General features: G+C 58.7%; 1 protein-coding gene across 3 annotated transcripts in view; it reads right to left on the bottom strand.

The window, feature by feature from the left end:
• The window catches only part of FAM222A (family with sequence similarity 222 member A), a 53858-nt gene extending 44970 nt beyond the window's left edge, over positions 1–8888 (bottom strand). For 2 of the 3 annotated variants that reach the window (XM_059675812.1, XM_059675813.1), the window contains exon 1: positions 7830–8888. The gene's annotated coding sequence lies outside the window, so the exon portion shown is untranslated. The remainder of the gene's footprint in view (positions 1–7829) is intronic. The other variant, XM_059675815.1, reaches the window with a different exon arrangement.
• Between the last annotated feature and the right edge of the window lie 10146 nt (positions 8889–19034).

Genomic DNA, 19034 nt, shown 5'->3' with positions numbered 1-19034 from the left:
GTGCCAAGAAGAGCTGCCAAGGGCTGGCTCCTTCCTCTCCCCGGGGAGTGGCCCTTCTGCCTCCCTGCAGCAGGTAGGGAGCTGGAGGCAGTTGTCGCCAGGGCCGGGCCTCCCCTTTGCCGAGCCAATGGGCTCTCTGCGGTTGGGAGCCTTCTCAGAGGGGCCCGCGCCCTTCCACTGGTCCTGGCCTCCAAAGGTCAGCCTGCCACCCCGATGCGTGCTTGTTTGGGGTCACAATATACATCGTTTGCCTTTGGGAAATCCTGAGGTCGCTAATAACTGTTCCCCCATGAAAAGAAATCGCCCCGAGCCTCCCTCCCCCCGCCCGCCAAGCTGGGAAAGAAAGTCATAAAAACAGCTTGTTATCTCACCTACTGAGGCTCCGACTGGATGTTCCCGCTAATTGGGGATAACATCCTTGTCTTGTTCTCTCAGAAGCTAAATCAAGAAAGCGCCACTGCTCCGAACTAATTATATCTCCGCTGCAGCCTGCAGCTTGTCTCTCCCTTTATTGAGTTAAAAAATGGTCATGAACCTTCATCTTTTATCCCCCAAAGCGCTGGGTCCAGGCTGCCTGCCAGGCGTGGCAGCACCGCGGGGCACTTCTTAGAAAGTCTAGGAGGGTCTGGGGGGCAGGCAGCAGAGACGGGGTGCCGGGAGGGAAGCCCCTGCCCCGGGCACCTGCCTGGCTCCCTTCTCCAGCCCCAACCCCCAACCCGACGTTCAACTTTTCCTAGAAAGAGGGACGCTGGCCTCTCCTCGAGCTGAGCCCACGGAGGTCAGGAGCATTTCAGTGCAGCAAGCATTAATTTATTCACTCAACAAACATCTCCCCGATGCCCACCTACTGTGTGCCAGGCACGGTTCTGGGCTAAAGCTTCCAGCTGACCTTGCCCTGGGTTGATGGAGACATTGAATAAATACCCTTAGACAGACTGGGTCGTTCACCTGCTCACAGAGCTGCCAGTTCCCTACTACAGAGGGGCCAAGTCCAAACGCCAAGACCAGCCCTGGCTCCCTCCCTCCCTTTCTCTTCACGTGCTGTCCACATCCAGCCACAACTCGTCCCTCCGCCTAAACACTCTTGCCTGCCTCTGAGCTGCTCCTCATGCTGTTCCCTCCACCTCGTAGGTCCCTCTATTTTCCCAGAAGGCCCAGCTCTGCCTGCCCGAAGCCAGCCAGCCTTTAATGAAACCTTCTCCAGAGAGGCTGCCCCGTCTGCCATGCTCAGCCCTGCTCCAGGCTGTGGAGCTGGAGACCTGGGTGTGCATGCCAGCTCAGCCACTCAGCAAGGGCATGACTGCTCTTCTGGGCCACGCTGACCTCGGCGTCCTCATCTCTAATATGGGGTGAGGGTTCTTCCTGGAGGGCTGACGGGTGCCGCAGGTGCTCTGCAGACGACGAAGGAGAGGGTGGCCACGGCGGACCTTGCTCTCAGGAGGGGCTCAAGCAACGCTGTTACTATCATTCGGACGGACAGCACACCGAGCAGGAGCTGGCTGCATGCAGGGGACTCAGGGCTCTGGGAGATGAAGAAAGGTGACGGGACGGCTCTCCCTCCACAGCTCTTGTGGCTGAAGGACCAGCCATATCCTCAGAGAAGACCCTCCAGTACCCCTCGCCCAGGTGCCCTGGCCGCTCAGCCACAGGAGAAGGGCCAGAGGGACCGTCCCTGAGCTCTTCCAGGCCAGGCAGGCAGGTGGGCTTCAGCTCCTAGATGTGTGCTGCCTGCCCAGAGCCCCGGAAAGAACCCTGCTGATTGATTCATGCTGCCTGCTCAGAGCCCTGGACAGAAGCCAAGGTCAGGGGAAGGACTCAGCAGGGGAAGAGGGCAGCAATTGATTGGCGATGTCTGCCAAGGGCACAGCAGTGTAAAGCAAGCCAGGCCTGCCACGGCTTCGCCATCCTTGACATTTTAGAGGACGCAGCTGAGGCCTGGCTGGCGTGGGGGATGACCTGCTCAAGGTCGTGTAGCTCATAAAGGCAACAGCTGGCCCAGAAGTGGATCCTCTCAGCCACTGTTCAAGGATTCTGAGTGGCAGCCCACCCAGCCCAGTGCCCTCACAGGCAGAGGACAGGCAAAGGCTTGAGTGGATAAGAAAGGGGATTCTGCTGACCTGCCACAGTTTCACCTCACGGAGCCTCAGTTTCTTCATTTGTACAGCAGGCAGGAAAACACCCTTCCCCAAACCACGTAAGGATGAAACGAGAGAACAGAATGCCAAAGCCAGAGGTCAGCCTTGCACAAAGCAGATGTCACCAGTGTCCTGTGATTTCCAATAATAGGCACAGGTGTCTAGACAGAAGCCCCAAAGCCTGCAACTGAAAATGCCTCCACCTCCGGGGAGCCCTCCCTGGCTCCCTCAGCGGGAGGCAATAACTCTCACCTCTGGTTTCCTAGCATACTCTGAGACTGGGGCCCCACAGGGCCGTATCTGCTGTGCCCCAGCTGCTGGCACAGGGCCTGCAGACTGTGAATTCCTGTGTTGTGGTGACGGACTCACTGTGCTGTGATGATGTGTTGGAGGCCTTACCAGCTTTCAAGGCAACTGGGCTTATTCATCTTTGCATCCCCGGCACCTGGCAGGGAGTCTGGCACGAAGCACTGAATCTCTCTGAATGATCGGATGAATAAAGAGCAAAAATAGCAGTTCCTGTTTACTGCCCACTCGCTCTCCCTCACTGCCAAGCCTCGCAGCTGCCCTCCAAAGCCGACCCCTGGCTCATCTGACAGATAATGAGGCTGAGGTTACTCAGATGCTCGGGGGAGGGCCAAGCCCCAAAGTCGGGCCTGGCGACTGAATTCGGCCGGGAGGCCCCGCTACCTCTGCCTCCCCGGGGCCACGCTCAGGCCTGGACCCTGTGGGGCAGCTGACCCTGCCTCGGCAGCAAATCGGTGGAGCAGACAGCTGGCGGCTGGACCTCCCTCCTCCTCCAAGGCAGGCCCCTTCCCCACAGACTCCGGGTCATTAAGTTTTGCATCATTAAGTCCCCACCCCCAGGCGCCTGTTCACAGCCAGCCTCGGCCTCCCCCCTGACCTCGCAGGCCTTTGTCCCCCTTTGTCCCCCGTGCCCTCGGCACAATGGCAGGGGCTCCCAGGGCCCCAAGCAGCTGCTGTGGCTGGGATGCCGATTTGCTGTGGGGCCAGGAGGACTGGCTGGGGCCCGAGCCCTGCCCACCCCGCTCTGAAGGGCCCACCCGAGAGGTCCACACACTCTAACGCATTCACCCACAAGCCTGTGAGAAGACTTGCCTGACTCCCTTGAACAGACGAGGAAAGTGAGGCCCAGCGAGGTAAAGTGACTTGTCTGAAGGCCCAGAGCCGCGTTCCACCTCCATCCCGCTCCAGCCCCTGCACACCGTTTACCTCCACCCTCTTGTAAGCTTCCCTGCTCTTCCTGGTCATGCCCCTTGGTTCTCAAACTCCCTCTGCCAGCGACATCCCCATTCACTGCATGCCGGGCAGGTCACCCAGTCTTTGGGTCCAGAGCGAACACCCCCGTCAGGAAGCCCTCCGTGACCAGCTGTACCCTCTCCTCCCTGCCCCCCCGCCCCGCCCCTCCAGCCCTGCTCGGGCTCTGCCATAAGGTGAGTTAGCTGCAGCCTCATCTTACTCCCCGTGGAGTCTGTTTCCTTAGCGCTTTGCCACCCAGAGCGTGGCCAGCAGGGTGCCCTAGCCCAGGCTGATGACAGGTGTTTACAGAATGGAACTATGAGGGGGTGCTGGAACCCCACTTCTGCCCACCAATAGACCTCATACTCCCCCACTCTCTGGCTGTGTGATCTTGGGCGATGACATAATTCCTCTGTGCCCTGCTTCCTCCCTGGGGCAGCACCAGCATTTCTTGGGGCTACGATATGAACTCTGGGAGGTACCCGGCAGGTGACCTCTACCCGGGAATGATCACCATTAGTTCTGTCTACGCCCCACTCCAGCGGCGACACAGGAATGTGGGGGTCAGAAAGACACCGCTTCCAGCCTCAGTGGGTGTGTGACTCTGGGCAGGTGGCGCATTTCCCAGCGCCTCTACTTCCCCATCTCTGAAATGGCACTAACGCCGCCAACAGGAATGCAACGCCCCTCCCCACACAGTCTTTTGTTCGAGGCACGCAGTAGGCACTCAGATATTTCTAAACTAACGGGCCAATGGTCCAGGTCGAAGAAACCCAGCCACCTTCCAGCTCCCCCTCCCCCACCCCTACCACCCAGCCTCCAGCAGCCCCCTCCCCACCCAGTGCGGACTAAAATAGTCATTAGGCAGATTTCAAAAGATGTCAGCAGCTTATAATTACAGTCGACATCCTTCTGAGATAAAAGTGATTACCTTGGATGCAAATCACTTAGCAACCAATCAGGGCGGTGGGCGGCGCCCGCGGAGGTGACCGCGCTGGCCCTCCTCCCGCAGCCCGCAGCCCGCCCCGCACAGGCAGAGGCACAGGCGGAGGCAGGGGACGCACAATAGCTCTTGACACGCAAATGGGTTAACACAATAAAGGCGGCTCCGGCCGCCGCCGGAGAGCGGCGATTCCCGGCCGGGAGGTGACAGAGCGGCCCTTTTGTGCGCGCCTCCTCCTCACCCCGCCCAGCCCAGAGGAATCGCCGCCGATTGAATTACGGTTCATGAATATGAGCTGCTCCGCTGGCTTCCTCCGGTTGGTGAGGGACTGGAAGGTGGAGGGGGCAGGAAGGAGGCTGGGAGGGGCGCCCTGGCCAGGCCCCAGCAGCTCAGATGGGGAGCCACATATGTGGGGTGCCCCGGGTAGGTGGTGGGAGACCCAGCAGAGGCAACTGGAAGGGTGGGAGTTCTGGACCTGCCCTGCGGTCTTTGATGTTTGGCACCAAGTGGGACTGGGAAAGCCTTTCAAAGGCCCCATTCTGAGGTTGAGGCTAACAGTGGCCACATGTGGAGAATATGCATTTATGGAGTGCTTACTGTATGCCACCACCTGTGCTGAACCCTCACTGGATGGCTCAGAGGGACAGCGGATGGTAAGCTTAGGTGGGATTAGCTAGTGATAAGGATTACGGAGGGCGGACAGTTAACCTTGAGAAAGAGGCTGCCCGAGAGCAGAGAAGGCCCTCCACGCCTGACTGGAAGGAGGCGCAGGGATGTCTGACAAGGGAGCCCTAACTGGATCCTCTCCCCTCTCTCCATCCGGCTAAGCCTCCAGGACACAGACACCCAGGGCCACCCCTCAACCTCAGTCAGCGCACCCCCGGAATCACAGGCTGGCTACATAGCCACACCCACTGCCCAGAATACTTCTCCACTCCTCTGCCTGGCAGACCCCCATTTGTCCTTTCTGAGAGTCACACGGCTCCCCTCCCACCGGGCCCTTCCCCACCCTCAGGCTGGGTCAGGAAGCCATAGCTACCACAGACGCTCTTGCCCCATCTATATCCTTGTCTTCCCACCAGCTGGGTGCCTCCAAGAGGGTCCCTGGGAGGGCTGGGGGCAGCCTCACACCCCACCCAGGGAAGCTCACAGGGCAGGTGACCAGGAGCCGAGGGCCAGCTCTCTCATCCCTGCCTGGCGGGCAGGTTTCATGCCATACCTTCCTTCCTCCAGTGCTGGGAAAAGGTGCCAGGGGTGAGGGGAGCAGGCTGCCCACAAGGCAGGGCAGAAGTAGCTACTCTGCTCAACCTGTCCTGTAGGTAATGGGGAAGCAGGATCCCAACCTGGGCTCCCGTGTGGCAAGACATCTGGGTGAGGCCAGACTTCCGCTGTGGCCAGTAACCCCTGAGTCTTGTAGGGACCCTGTCCAACAAGTGGGGTGCCTCCCCTCCACCCATGGAAGAGGGTGAGAGGACCTGGGACTCTTAAGTCAGCACAATTGAGAGCTGAACCTCTGAGGTTGTCTGGCTGAGCACCTGTAGCTCATCACTTCCTCTCTCGGAGGCTCGGTTTCCTCATCTGTGTAATGGGCCACAGCACATGAGTCACTGCGATCCTATAAAATGCCTGGCACATGGGAAGGTGCTGGGTAAGCTGGCACTCCCTCCTGCGTCGCCTGGTGCTATTGCCAAGCCCAGGGAAGCGAACAGAAGGAATCGCCCGATTCTGACAGCCGTCCCCTCCGCCTTGGCTGAGGAAATGTAAACACTCCGTGGAGGACCTCCAACTGCCTGTGTCTGTGGCGCTCTGGCGCACTCCGAGTTTGTTTCTAAACTGGGAAGCTTCGCGAGGCAGCGCAAACAGCCCTCTGCCCCCTCTCCCACCTCCCCCCCATCTGCTGCTGCTCCTCTGTCCTTGGAAGCCTGTGTTTGACACACCATTGCAGCTGGAAAATCCTCTCTCCGCAAAGCCCCAAAAGCAGCTCGGCTGATATTTATGGACCTGTTCATCTAGCTAGACCGCCGGGCAGGAGAACAGAAATAAATGCGTGCTGCATAGCGACGGGGCCTGGCTTCTGTAATGACCTCACATACACTCCCCTCGGCTCTCACCCCACCCCACCCCACGCCACGGAAGCAATGGCAGTTCTCTAACCTTTTCCTAGAAATGTGATCACAGCAGTTTCACCCACTTCCGACGCTGGCAGCGACTGCTGGGAGGGGCTGAGAGGAATCAGAGGGGCGGCAGCAGGATGCTGCCTGGGGCTCTGTGCGTTCACAAGAACAGGGCCTGTGCTGGGCGGGGAGGGGAGGGCTGGGGCCTGACCCCATCGTAGCTCGCCCCTTGGCAGAGACGTGGTTTCTTCAGACCTTGGCACTGATGGGCCTCATGTGCCCTCCATTCACTTAACGAGCACCACATGGAGCTTGTCAAAATCACCCTCCACGCGGACGGCGTGGGGCAGTCGGGAGGTTAAGCCTGGCCAGGCCCTCATCTTGGCAGTGAACAGCGGGGGACCCCCTGGACGGGAGGAGCAGCGAGCAGCAGCTCCTGGCACCTTCCCCGGCTGGCGATGGGCACCTGCGTCTTCCTGCCCAGAGCAGCCCTTTGTGAGGCAGGGGGCCCACAGCTCTCGGGGGACGGGGACCGTCAGCCTGCTGGCGGGGGTGGGTTCGGGGTGGGCTCTGGAACCTCTTTTTTGAAAGCAGAAAGTTGCTGTCTGGGAGTCCTAAGCCCCAGGCTCTGTCAGGCTCTGCGACCAATGCTGGACACCTGTCCTTGGGGGGAGCAGCATCACCAGAGACAGCTGGTGCTGCCCCCCTCCTCCCCAGGGCACCGGGGATTTAGGTCAGAGGACTGCAGAGGGTGGGGAGTCTGCCTGGGCCCTGGTTACCACGACCCCGCCCCTCCGGCCTTGGGTCAAGACAAGTCATGTGGCCACCCCCACCCCAATGACGTCAGGGGCCTCGTAGTGACGTCACACCACGGGTGCACTGAGCACCCGTGTACCTGTGAGTTTTTTGTAGGAATACCGGCCATAAGGGGACCCTGTCACAGTCTACACTCAGCGCCATCCTCAAAAGCAGCCGCCAGCATGTAAGGGAGACTCCACGTGCCCTTCTGAGCGGATGCCCCTGAAGATTGAGGCTACCTGGGAGAACCCCAAGCTGTCCCCTCCTGGTGCCCCCTCCTCCAACACTCCCAAGGCGCGACAGTTCCCCGGGAATGTTCGGAAGACAGAGCGCTACCCCTGCTACTTCTGCTGTTGGCTTTAGGGGCGGGGTGACCTCTGGCGGACGCCCACCCGGCCCAGGGCCCAACAGAGTCCGCCCAGCGGGTCCCCAACCTCCACTCGGGCGGCTGGCGAGTCCAGACAAGTTGTGTGAGGTCAGGAGGCACCGCGGCTTCAGGATCTCCGAGAGTCCGGGGCCCTTTATTTCCAGCCCGGGCGGCCCCTAGTCCCACCCGCAGACCCGCCTCGAGGAACTCACCGGATCGGCCAGGTCTCAGCGGCGACTCTCCGCTCGCGGGGTGACAGCCATGCAGAGGAGACAGAAACGGCCGAGAGGCCCCCGTGGGGCCGATGCTCTCTCCGGGTGGACGGGGATGCGGTCGGCGAGGCCGAAACACGCGCCGCCCGCGCCTTCCGAAGTCGAAGTCGGAGGTGGAGGGTGTCTCCGCTCAGCGGGGGTCGCGCCCGCCCGGGACCCGGGCCGCGGGGGCGCTCAGGCGGCGCATCTTGGCCGCGGCCGGTGCTCACCGCGTCCCGCGGGCGGCGCTGCGCCTCCCCTCCGGGTCGCGCTCAGGGCGGCAGCTCAGCCCGCGCCGCTCCCCGGGGCGCCCCCTCTGCCCGCGCCTGGAGCCCGGCGGCCGCGGCCCCTCTCGCCGGCCCCAGCTGCAGCCTGTCTTTGTTGCTTCCTCTTGCTCGACCGCCCGCCCGCGGCTCGTAGCCCCCAGATTCGCCCGGAGCCGGGGGAGTCTTCTCCTTGGGGGTTGCACGCACCTGCAGCGGTCCGGGCGCCTCGCGGGCATGCACCAGCCTCCGCAGGTTGCAAAGAGCGGCGGCGAGAAGGCACCGGCCCCTCCTCCTCCTGCTCCGAGCCCCGGTGTGGGGGGAGGGGAAGCCGGCGAGCCGCGGCAGCCGAGGCGGCGGCAGCGGGCGGCGGAGGCTCGGATGCAGCCCAGGGGGCCTCGGCGCCTAGAAATCACTGGTCCGGGTGGAGCAGGGAGTGCGAGGGGCCGGCCCGAAGGACGGTGCACCGAGACTGCGAGCTCGCGAGGTGCAGCAGGGCGGCGCGCACCGGGCTCTCCCGCGCCCGTGGCCCGGGGCGGCGCGCGGGGGCTCCCGGGACCTCAGCCTCGCGCCGCCTGGCGCGCGCCGGCGTCTCGCCCGCTTCAGGTCCGCGTGCCGTGCGCTTCGGCCCCGCAGGCGGCGGGCCCGGCTCTTCGCCCTCCCCGGCTGTGAGCGCAGCCTCTTCGCGGAGCTGCCGGCCCGGCCGCCCTGCCGCTGCTCCGCTCCGGCCCGACTGACAGGCGCGAGCGCCCGCAGCAGCCGCGGCGTCTCGCTCCCCGCCCGCCCTCCGCGGTCAGGCCCAATCAGGGGCAGCCGGGAGGCGGTTACCAGGGTGACGCGGCTCCGCGTCCTGCGGGGGGCGTGGCCGAGGGGCCGCCACGCGCGCTTTTCGCGGCAAAATTCAAAGGCCGGCAGGGTGGCTCTCCAGCCTCCTCCCCAAAGTTGGGGCGAGGCGGGGCCAACCTCGAAAGGACTGCAACTCCCAGTATGCAGCGCGCAGGCACCGGGCGGAGGGGTCCCAACTGGGGGTGCAGGGCATGTTGGTACTTGCAGTCCCTTTGTCCGGCACAGGGGAGGGGGTGGGAGGGGAGCGAGGGCCTGGCCGGTGTCATTATTGAGCACACATTTGGTAGCTATTTGTTAAAAATAATGAAAACAATAAAAGAAGCTAACACATGTAACAAAGTACTTTACCTAATCTTCACACACAACCCTGTGAGTTAGGTATTGTCATCACCCCCATTTCACCAATAAGGAAACGGATATGGTAGGTATTAGTATTATACTCCCCACTTACAGAGGAGGTTGAGGTAAGAGATGTGACAGGACACTGCCTGGAGTGCCTTACCCCAGGGCACAGTTTCGTCAGTGATGGAGTTTTGGTAGCACATTTGAGATCTCTGGAGCACTAACCATATAACCAGACACCATAGCGAGCTCCTTCCAAACTCTATCTCACGGAATCCTCGCCACATCCATGGGCGGCAGGCACTGCCCCACTGAACAGATGGGGAAAACGAGGCACAGTACAACCTGGGTTCCAAATTGTGCATCCATCAAACTATGCGGAACCTTGCTTTTTGCTTTCTAAGCAGCTTCCTAGGCTCTCATTTGTTCTACCTGCGAGCCCATGCCTGGCTCCTTTAACAGTCCCATTTGACAGCTGGCAAAAGTGAGTCCTGGGAGGAACAGTTCCCTCAGTTGCCATGTGTCCATCTCACAGCGAGTTGGGGAGCCAGCTTTCCAGGAACGACCTCAGGATCCCTACAGAAATGTAAAGCAGGAGCCAGAACTCTCCCACCGCCCTCAGACCATGTCCATGCGACCCCCCTAGGCCCCCACAGAACCTGGGTGAGTTCCAGCCCTGCCTTTGCTAGCTGTTGGCCTTTAACATTTGTTTTCATGACTCTGTGCCTCAGTCTCTTGTCACTATATCCTAATTCCTACTTTACAGGGTTGTTATGAGGGCAAAGTGAGTTACTGGGCGGAAAGGACTCAGAACACAGTAAGTGCTCAATAATTGCCAATTGTGGTTATCAAGACGTGAGGGCTTTGGAGGCCCTGTGGAATGCACTGTGCGGGATGAGCTGATTATAGTCGGCCCTGGCCTACTTCAGGAGCCCAACCACCCCTACCCAGAACCTGGGAGAGGCACCTGCCGGGAGCTCAGGGCCGGCCCAAGTAGGCCACCTACTGCCTTATCTAGGACAGGAGCTGGCCCTGTTTCAGGCTGCTGAGCAGCTCACATGCTGGCTGCCTTCTCCTCTTTAGTTCTCTCCGAAGCCCCACCCACCCCACCCCTTGGGAGTTGGGGTGGGGGTGGCGATTTACCTGGGAATGTGATACGGGGCCAGCTGCTTCCACTCCGGGGCCCTCCGCCTGAACTGGCAGTGACGTTGGGGCACGTTGCCTGGGCAACGTTCTGGGTGGACTGGGGTGTGGACAGGTGGGGAGAATGCATGGCGCACCCAAGCCAGGTGCAGGGCGAGGGACCATGACAACCAAAACCCTGGGAAGGAAGAGGCAGGAGGGGGAGTAGCAGGCAGCGGGCCACACACAGCCTTCCCAGCGTTTGGGGTTTTTTCCCTTGTGGTAACCATGACTTGACATCAACTATGGGCCAGGCAGTGCTCAGTGCTATTTATATCACATATTTCTATCTCCTTTCACCCTCACAGCAACCCTGTGACGTCTATTTGGTTATTACCCACATCTTAGAGCCCAGGAAAGCCATGTGACTAGTACAAGGTCACAGGATGACAGAACCGGATCCCAAACACCAGCCCCCCTGACCTTGATTTATTGTATGAAGTGCCAGCCACTAATTGACTGGGTGTGACCTTAAGGGCAACTTTCTTCTCCTCTCTGGACCTCAGATTCCTCTGCTGGAAAATGGAGAGTGAGGCTCACAACCTAACCTACCAATCAGACTCTGGAGCTGCCCCCCCGCTCGCCCCAGCAGTTCCCAAAGGCCCCCAGTGGTTACAGTTTACAGCCAGGGGTTTAGAAGATCCCAAAGCCCCACCCTCTCTGAAGTCTGTGACTCCAGGATGTGCTAATGGTGGGATTTCAGGCAACAGCAGGCTTGAAGGTAGCTATGTAGGTGGAGGGGTTTCTTATCGGTGTCTCTCACACCCCTCCAGGCAGTGAACACCCCCCGTCCCCCAATAGATGCTCAGTCTTGGTCCTTCACTATGTCCCACACTCACAGTGCCTACCACCCCATACCACCCCCAACATGCCCACCTCCCTGAGGTCTGGCTCTTATGCACCCCCCTTCCCAACTTCCAGCCTCAGTCCAGCCTCCCTTGGCCCTGAGGGGACAAGGGGACAGATGGCACCTCTTTCCTCACTGCCCTTGTGTGCTCCCTACATACCAGCCTTGCTACACTACCTGTACATCCTCCCATGTGTCTCTTGGACTTCCAAGCCCATGCTGTCCCTCTCCACCTGGAATATCTTCCCTCCAGGTAGTTGATTCTTGCTCCGCCTTCAGATTTCAGCTAGGGTGCCACCTCCTCTGGGAAGTCTTCCCTGACTGCCACCCTCCAGGCCAGAGTGCTTCCCCCTTTAAAGATGTACCCAGGCTGTTATAATGGCCCACCTATTTGCCAGCCTTCCCCACCAACCTTGGGTCTCTGCGAGGGAAAGGGCTGCACTCAAACTGTTTTATCCCTAGCACAGGCCTGGTATAGAGTCAGTGCTAAATAAAGATTTGTTGAATTAATCTCTGAATCAATGAATGAATGTGCCCATTCATTTAGTTTAGTTTTGTTTTCTTGTAGGTAGGAAGAGCAGGGAGAGGAGGAGGGGGAGAATCAGATGTACTGGTATGAATCCCGACTCTTTAGGTTACCAGCCATGATCCTCAGCTGCTCTATGCCTCAGTTTCCCTCATCTATGAAACAGGGTTAAGTGCCACATAGGTACTGCTCCAGGAGCCTGAAGCCTGGAACTTTGCACCCACATATATAAGATTAGTCATGCCCTCACTCGCTGAGGCCTGAGCATTCCTCCTTTAATTCTGCTCATTCATTCATTCATTCATTCATCATTTCCTAAGGGCCTGTCCTGTGCCGGTCACTGAGGATTCAACAATGACCCAGATACAGGCTCTGGCTTCAATGGAACTCAAGTTTCATGGGGGACAAAGAAGGCAACTAGCAGTTATCACCCAGGGTAGCAGGGAAGGGGACAGCCCCTGGCCCGGCAGGGGGGCTGGTGATGGTGAAAGGCTGATCAGCTGCCCTGGGAAACATGAGGAGGTGACTGAGGGGAGAAGGGAGAGAAGAGAGCTCTTGGCAGAGAAACTGCCACTGCAAAGGCCTAGCGCCCGGGTGAGGGTGCTGTGACTGTCCCACGCACGGAGGTGGGTCAGGGGCTCAGCTGCAGCTGGGGAGGGAGCAGACACCGAGCCTTTATTCGGTGGTAGAGCAGGCCTGCCCCAGCCTCCCTCCCAGCCCCCACGTGCCTGCCTCACCTGCCCTCATTGCTGTAATCTAGGCCAGAGCCTGGAGGGAGCCGAGCCCCCATTGGTGCACACCACGTAGATTTTTCAGAGATAATTTAATCAGAGCTATTAATAAGCAGAAAAGAAAGAGCTCTTTATGCTCCTCCTGGAGAAAAGGGAAGGGAAGGAGCACGGTAACCTTGTTATTCACCCAGCCCTGCCCCCCAGTACCTGGAGCCTCTCTCTGGGGCAGGCCTAGGGGGACGGGGCCAGGAGGCCAGAAGGGGGGCTGAGGTAGTCCCAGGGCCTGGCCCCTGCCAGGCTCCCGGGCCCCCTCCACCCTCACACGCCTCTCGCCACTTTGGCCTTTTGGTTGCTTGAAGGTGCCAACCTGTTTCCCACCTCGAGGTCTTTGCACAAGCCGTCCCCTCTGCCCAGCACACTCTTCCTCTGCTCTTCGCACGCTGGCTCAGTATTGTGCTGTAGGTCTCAGGTCCAATGTCGCCGCCTCAGAGAAGCCCTCTCTGACTACCCCACCTGAAGTTACCCTCCCTGGAGCACCATCCTTTGCTTTTCCCTGCTCAGAATTTATTCCTGTTGGCAGCCTGGAGCACTGTGGTTGGCGTTTATTTCTGCCTCCCTGTCTAACCGTCAGCTCCGGGGGGCAGGGGCTCTTTGTCATCGTCTTCACTGCGATGTGTCCCAGCGCCTGCATCGTCACTGACAGGAGGTTCTGCGTCAATATTTGTTAATAGAGTTGGGAAGAGTTCAAGGGGCCTTGGTTGTTGGGACAGGAATCAGGAAGTGGTGGGGGTTCCGTGCACCTGGGAGAGCCTCGAGAATCTGGGGACCATTAAATGCCCCCCCTTGTTCCATTACTGGGGATCGGAGGTCCAGAGAGGGGAACGCACTTGTCCAAATTCATGTGGCAAGTTTGTGGCAGAGCTGGGACTTGACCCCAGAGCCCTTTGGGGTTCACAGTTTCACACGAACCTCACCTCAAGCACCAGCTGTGTCGAGGAGGATTCGGGGGCCGCCCCTGGCCTCAGAGGGAAGGAGGTCTGTGCTGCTGTCAGTCATGACGTCTGCCACGGGGCTGGCTGTTGGGGAACGAACAACACGGGGCTCCTCCTATGAATGGGGGTGGGAGGAGGACAGGCTGAAGTCAGAGGGCGTGTTCCTCCGGTCAGGCCATCACCTTGGCGTGTGTCCCCCGCCCCCGACGAGTCAGCCAACTTCCCGGGGCACCAGTTTCTTCGTCTGAAAAGTTGGGACTGTCCACCCTGTGCCTGCCTGTCTCAGGGCTATGATGAGAAAATAATGTAACATTTCCCAAAGCCTGATGGGCTCTACAAATACAATCAGTGGTTATTCCTGTAAAATACAGCAACCAGGACAAGAACAGCATCCCTCCAGTGAGGCCCCACCGTGGGCCAGGCCATACCCCTCGCTCCTCATACAGGACTGCAAGCCTGCCTCAGCCCGTGAGGGAGCCAGCGGCGGACCCCGTGCTGGGGTCAGTGCCGTGCCCAAGGTGGCACAGAGCTCCTGAGCCAGTGGGAGTGTGTGCCTAAGGTCTGAACCCTGGTGGGGTCTCTTTGCCCAGAAAGTTTCTGACTGAGCTGTCAGCCTTCACCAACAGGAAACAGCGATTGGGGGTGGGGGTGGTTCCCACGACCCCCGAGGCCGCCTCTGCGTCCTGGCCAGCTGGGCCTGGTCCTCCCCAGCTCTGGGTGCAGGGAGACTCCAGGGGATTAACCCAGCCCGCCTGCCTCCCCTCTGGCCTGGAAAGGCCAGCAGGCGCTCCGGAGCACGCCTGGCAGATCTCCTTTTGTACAAAAAGTTATTGACTTATCAAGGTTAAAATACATCCAGCGCAGGCCGATAAAACAGAGATCCCGCTGCATCCCGCTGTCATGTGCCCCCGGTTTTCATGGCAACAGGCCCTCTTCTGCACATGAAACGGTTCAGTTGTGCAAAGTTCAGGCGTTACATAAACAAGGAGTTAACAGCAGCGGCAGAAATCAATGTCTGGCAGGCATGGCCTGGGGAGATAGCATTGATTGGGCCCCTCACCATCGACAGGCCAGATCCCTGCTTCCTGCCCAGTCGCCTTGGGCGCCCTCCTGCCACCCCACCCTTGGCTCAGCCCCAGAGAGCTCAGGAAGGTGCCTCTGCCCTTGCCCCGGAGCCCCCTCTGGCTGGGATGGGGGGCAGGGCGGGGTGGGGGGGGGAGTGTGGGGGGGAGACCTGCTCGGCTGTCTGCAGTCGCTTTGTAAACCATTATAGCTCAGGGACACCACTCCATTGCTTGGAGCACGTGTGTACCATTGCTGGTGGGGGGAGCAGCCCTTTGCCCTGTAAGCCATTCTGTGACGAGGGGCAATCCCACCGCCTCTGTGTTTAGCCATAAAAACCACCCACAGACTCAGAGGTGCCACAGTGAGTCAAACAGACCAGGACAGGACACCAGTGGGCTGGGCAACCTTGGGTAAGTCACTTCCCCTCTCCAAGACTCGGCTTCCTGTTTGTTAAAATGGCACGGGCAATAGCACCAGCATCAGGGGTGCAGGGAGGAAGAAGTGGGGGCAGTGTGAAGCTCCCAGGGAGGGCCTGGTCTCTCTTCTTCTGTGGATCCCAGCAGATGCCGTCATGGAGCAGAAGAGGGCAGGCAACTAGGAAGTGATCATTTGGGTTCAAATCCCAGCTCCACCACGGCTCTGTGACCTTAGGCAGGTCACTGCGCCACTCTGAGCCTCGGCGCTCATTCCGACAGAAAACGGGGAAAGGGCCTTTGCAAGAGCGAAGGGAGGGGGAAATAAGCTCAGTCAACCACGTGACTGCTCTGGGCGCACAGGAGGTGTCTAGGAAGATAGATCAGGTGGGACCCTTCCCCCAGTGTTCTGGCGTCAGGCCTGCCCGTCCCCCCAAAACGGAAAATCTCCTGGGCTTCTTCTCGGAAAAGGAGGATTCAAGACGGAAGAGCTGCTGCCCCATTTGGTGGAAGGTTCTTAACAAGAGGGGCCTGTGTCGTTCAACTTTGTGTGATCAAGTCTTGGCACAGAGCCCAGGTATACAATAAGAGCTTAATGCATGTTTATTGCGTGACGTTCAACTCCTCTGGGGAGCTGGCCAGGCCCCGCTGACCTGCACGGGGCAGCACGGAGACCAGGGGGTGCTGCGGGTAGTTTAGGATGGTCACGGGGCAGAGACAGCAGCCACCACTGAAAGGCACAGCCCTCCCACGGGAGGGGATGGATGCCAGGAGGGGAGCCAGCTCGGTGTGTAGCCAGGGACTGTATTTCCGGGCTGGGCGGTAGGGGTAGCTTTTGCTAATGAAATGTGAGCCTGATGTAAGAAGTGGATGTGCCTCTTCCCTGAGTGGTCTCTTCTGCCCCACGGCAGACCAGTCGGCCCTTCCAGATCAGAGCAAGGCCGCAGACGGATGGAGCCCGGGTCCCGACAGCACTGTCGCCCTCCTGTTGACCAACAACATAGGCTTAGGTGAGCAGTGAGCTTCTGTGGAGTTATGCTGCTAACATGCCAGGGCCTGTTTGTTACAGCAGCTGATGTTGCCATCACAGATTCGCAGGGCTTCCTGCAATGGACCCAGACCCCCAGCACAGGCCTCTCTGAGAGGCTGCCCTTATTTGATAAAGCAAGTTAATACAGTAAAATATGAAGAGTAGAGAGAGCCCTGGCAGGTTTGGCTCAGTGGATAGAGCTTCAGTCTGTGGACCAAAGGGTCCCGGGTTCGATTCTGGTCCAGGGCACCTACCTCATTTGCTGGCTCCTCCCTGGGTGAGTCCCTTGTTGGGGCACGTGCAGGAGGCAATCAATCGATGTGTTTCTCTCACATTGACATTTCTCTCTGTCTTTCCCTCTCTCTTCCACTCTCTCTGAAAATCAATGGAAAAATATCCTCAGGTGAGGACTAAAAAAAAAAAGAAAAGAAAAAAGAAAAAGAAAAAGAAAAAAATATTAAGAGTAGAATCCATGTAGTGGAAATTTGGGTGTTCCCGGTAAATGCCTTTCAACTTCGTTGTATGTTTGAAATGTTTCATAAGAAAATAAGTTTAAAAAAATCTCCATCCATGTATTTTCAAAAAATTTCTAGGAACCTCGGGGTGTTAGGAAGATGTGTCAGGGCTACTAGCTGTGGTGGGGTGCACAGGGGAGCTGGCAAAGAGGCTCTGGGGTCCACACTCCACCCCGCCTCACCAACTTCAATGCTCAATGTCACCTCTTTTTCATACTGGAGTTCAGTGTGTGCTTTAATTTGAAAAAAGGTTTCCACCTTTCCAACAATGACGGTTTGAAATCACCGAGCTCAGTTCTCTCCTGTTGCAGATGGGAAACCGAGGTTCAGAGAGGGGAGGGGACTTGTCTCAGATCCCAGGGTGAGCAGTGGCCGGCCGGGTTGGCCCAGGGCTCCTGGCCCCAAGGCAGGGCTCGTCTGTGGTTTCCTGAAGCTTCTCTGGGGTCTCACCCTGGGGGCACCCTCCAGCCAGAGCCCTCTGCCTTTGGCTCTCTTATATGTTGGATTCCAAGGTATTTGACCAAAGGGCTCTGCAGGTAGGGAATGAGCATTTGGGGGGTGATGGGGCAGACAAGGGAGAGGACTTCAGTGGGGCCAGGAGTTTCCTGGAGTGGGGCCTCCTCCATCGCAACACACCTTCCCTCTACTGCGGTGGGAAGAGGGATGGAGGGGGGCGGGGCTGGGACAGGTCACTCGGCAATGATGGATTTGGGCTCTGACCAGAAGCCTCCGGGGTCATCTGGGGCTGTGACCAGAGGTGAGAGGTCACCCAGCTGGGGCAGGGAGCTAGTTGAGGGGTCAGAGGGCTGGTGATGGAAGGGGTGGAGGAGGACCCAAGTGCACTCCTCTCGTACTCGCTGGCTCATTCATTCACTCATTCATCCACCCCACGCCTCCAATGTGCCGGGCCCTGGGCTGGGCACTGGAGATTTCAGAATCGATGGGCAGGAGAGGGGAGGTGGGGAATGCCAGTGCCACCCACTCCGCCCGGCCAACAACCAGCCTGTGGCCCTGGGCGGCCCCGTGGCCGCTGGGCTTGTTTCCCGTCTGGAAAGTGAGTATAACCAGTTCCAAACAGAGTGTGCGTGCCGCGCGAGGCTCAGAGCTCGGTGTGGAGCGGTGGGAGCTCTCGTCTCCGGACGTCCCGTCCGGCCTGCTGGGTCTCAGGGAAGACGGGGCACCCGTTCAAACCTGATCCCACTTGCAGCTGCCTGACCTTGGGCCAAACCACTTCCCCTCCCTGTTTTCTCCTCTGCAAAATAATAATAACAATATAATAACAATAATAGTAACTACTGTATCTGGTGGTTATGTTTTATTTATTTAATTTTTTTTAGAGAGAAGAGAGGAAGGGGGAGAGAGAGAGGAACATGGATTTGCTTGTTTCACCTATTGATGCATTCATTGGTTGATTCCTCTATGTGCCCTGACTGGGGATCGAACCCACAACTTCGGTGTATCCGGCTGACATTGCAACTGACCTATGCGGGTAGGGCCTGGGGTTTTAATGAACAGTTCCTGGCCCACAGCTGACACTCAAGTGAATGTTAGCCTTGGCTGTGAACACTGTGATGAACTCTGACCTATCAGAGCAGTAATGACAGCTGGTGAATAGCGGCGCTGTCGGGAGAAGGACCACAAGGCCATCCAAGCTCAGGCTGGTGCCTCTGCCAATGCCAGCCTCTCTGGGGGGACTGCCCGGAGCTCTGGCTTTGATGGGTTTTGCTAGCCCCTCTGGGCTCGCTGAGTACAGTGCTGCTATCGATTAGCAATGCCTGCATGGGCAAGGGAGCTGAGAGTTAGAGGACGCGTGCCATCTATTAGCCATTCTTTTTTTTTTAAAATATATTTTATTGATTTTTTACAGAGAGGAAGGGAGAGGGATAGAGAGTTAGAAACATCGATGAGAGAGAAACATCGATCAGCTGCCTCCTGCACACTCCCCACTGGGGATGTGCCGGCAACCAAGGTACATGCCCTTGACCAGAATCGAACCTGGGACCCTTGAGTCCGCAGGCCGACCCTCTATCCACTGAGCCAAACCGGTTAGGGCTGTTAGCCATTCTTGATACTGGCCTAAGCCTTCCCCTTGTACAGATGCGGACACTCAGGCTCAAAAGGAAACAAGACTTCCTCAGGCCACACAGGCAGTCAGGGGCTTCCTCCCCGGGCCCTGGTCTGTCATTTCATCCTGAGGAGAAAAGTCATTATTCTGCCATTACACTCCCCAGCCTGTTTTCCGGCAGGGAGTTCACTGATTTAAACTTTTCCAGGGTGATGCTCCCTCCTCCTCTCTCTGGGCCCGTTTCTATTAGGGCTCTGCCTCCTGGAGATGAGCAGGTGGATCTGTGAGGACAGGCAGGGCCTCCACGCGTGGTGGAGCGTGGACCTGCCCAGGGCTGGCCTTCCGAGGT

Source organism: Myotis daubentonii, chromosome 19 (genome assembly GCF_963259705.1).
Source record: "Myotis daubentonii chromosome 19, mMyoDau2.1, whole genome shotgun sequence".
Classification (NCBI taxonomy): domain Eukaryota; kingdom Metazoa; phylum Chordata; class Mammalia; order Chiroptera; family Vespertilionidae; genus Myotis; species Myotis daubentonii.
This window is presented reverse-complemented; position numbering and strand designations above follow the sequence as displayed.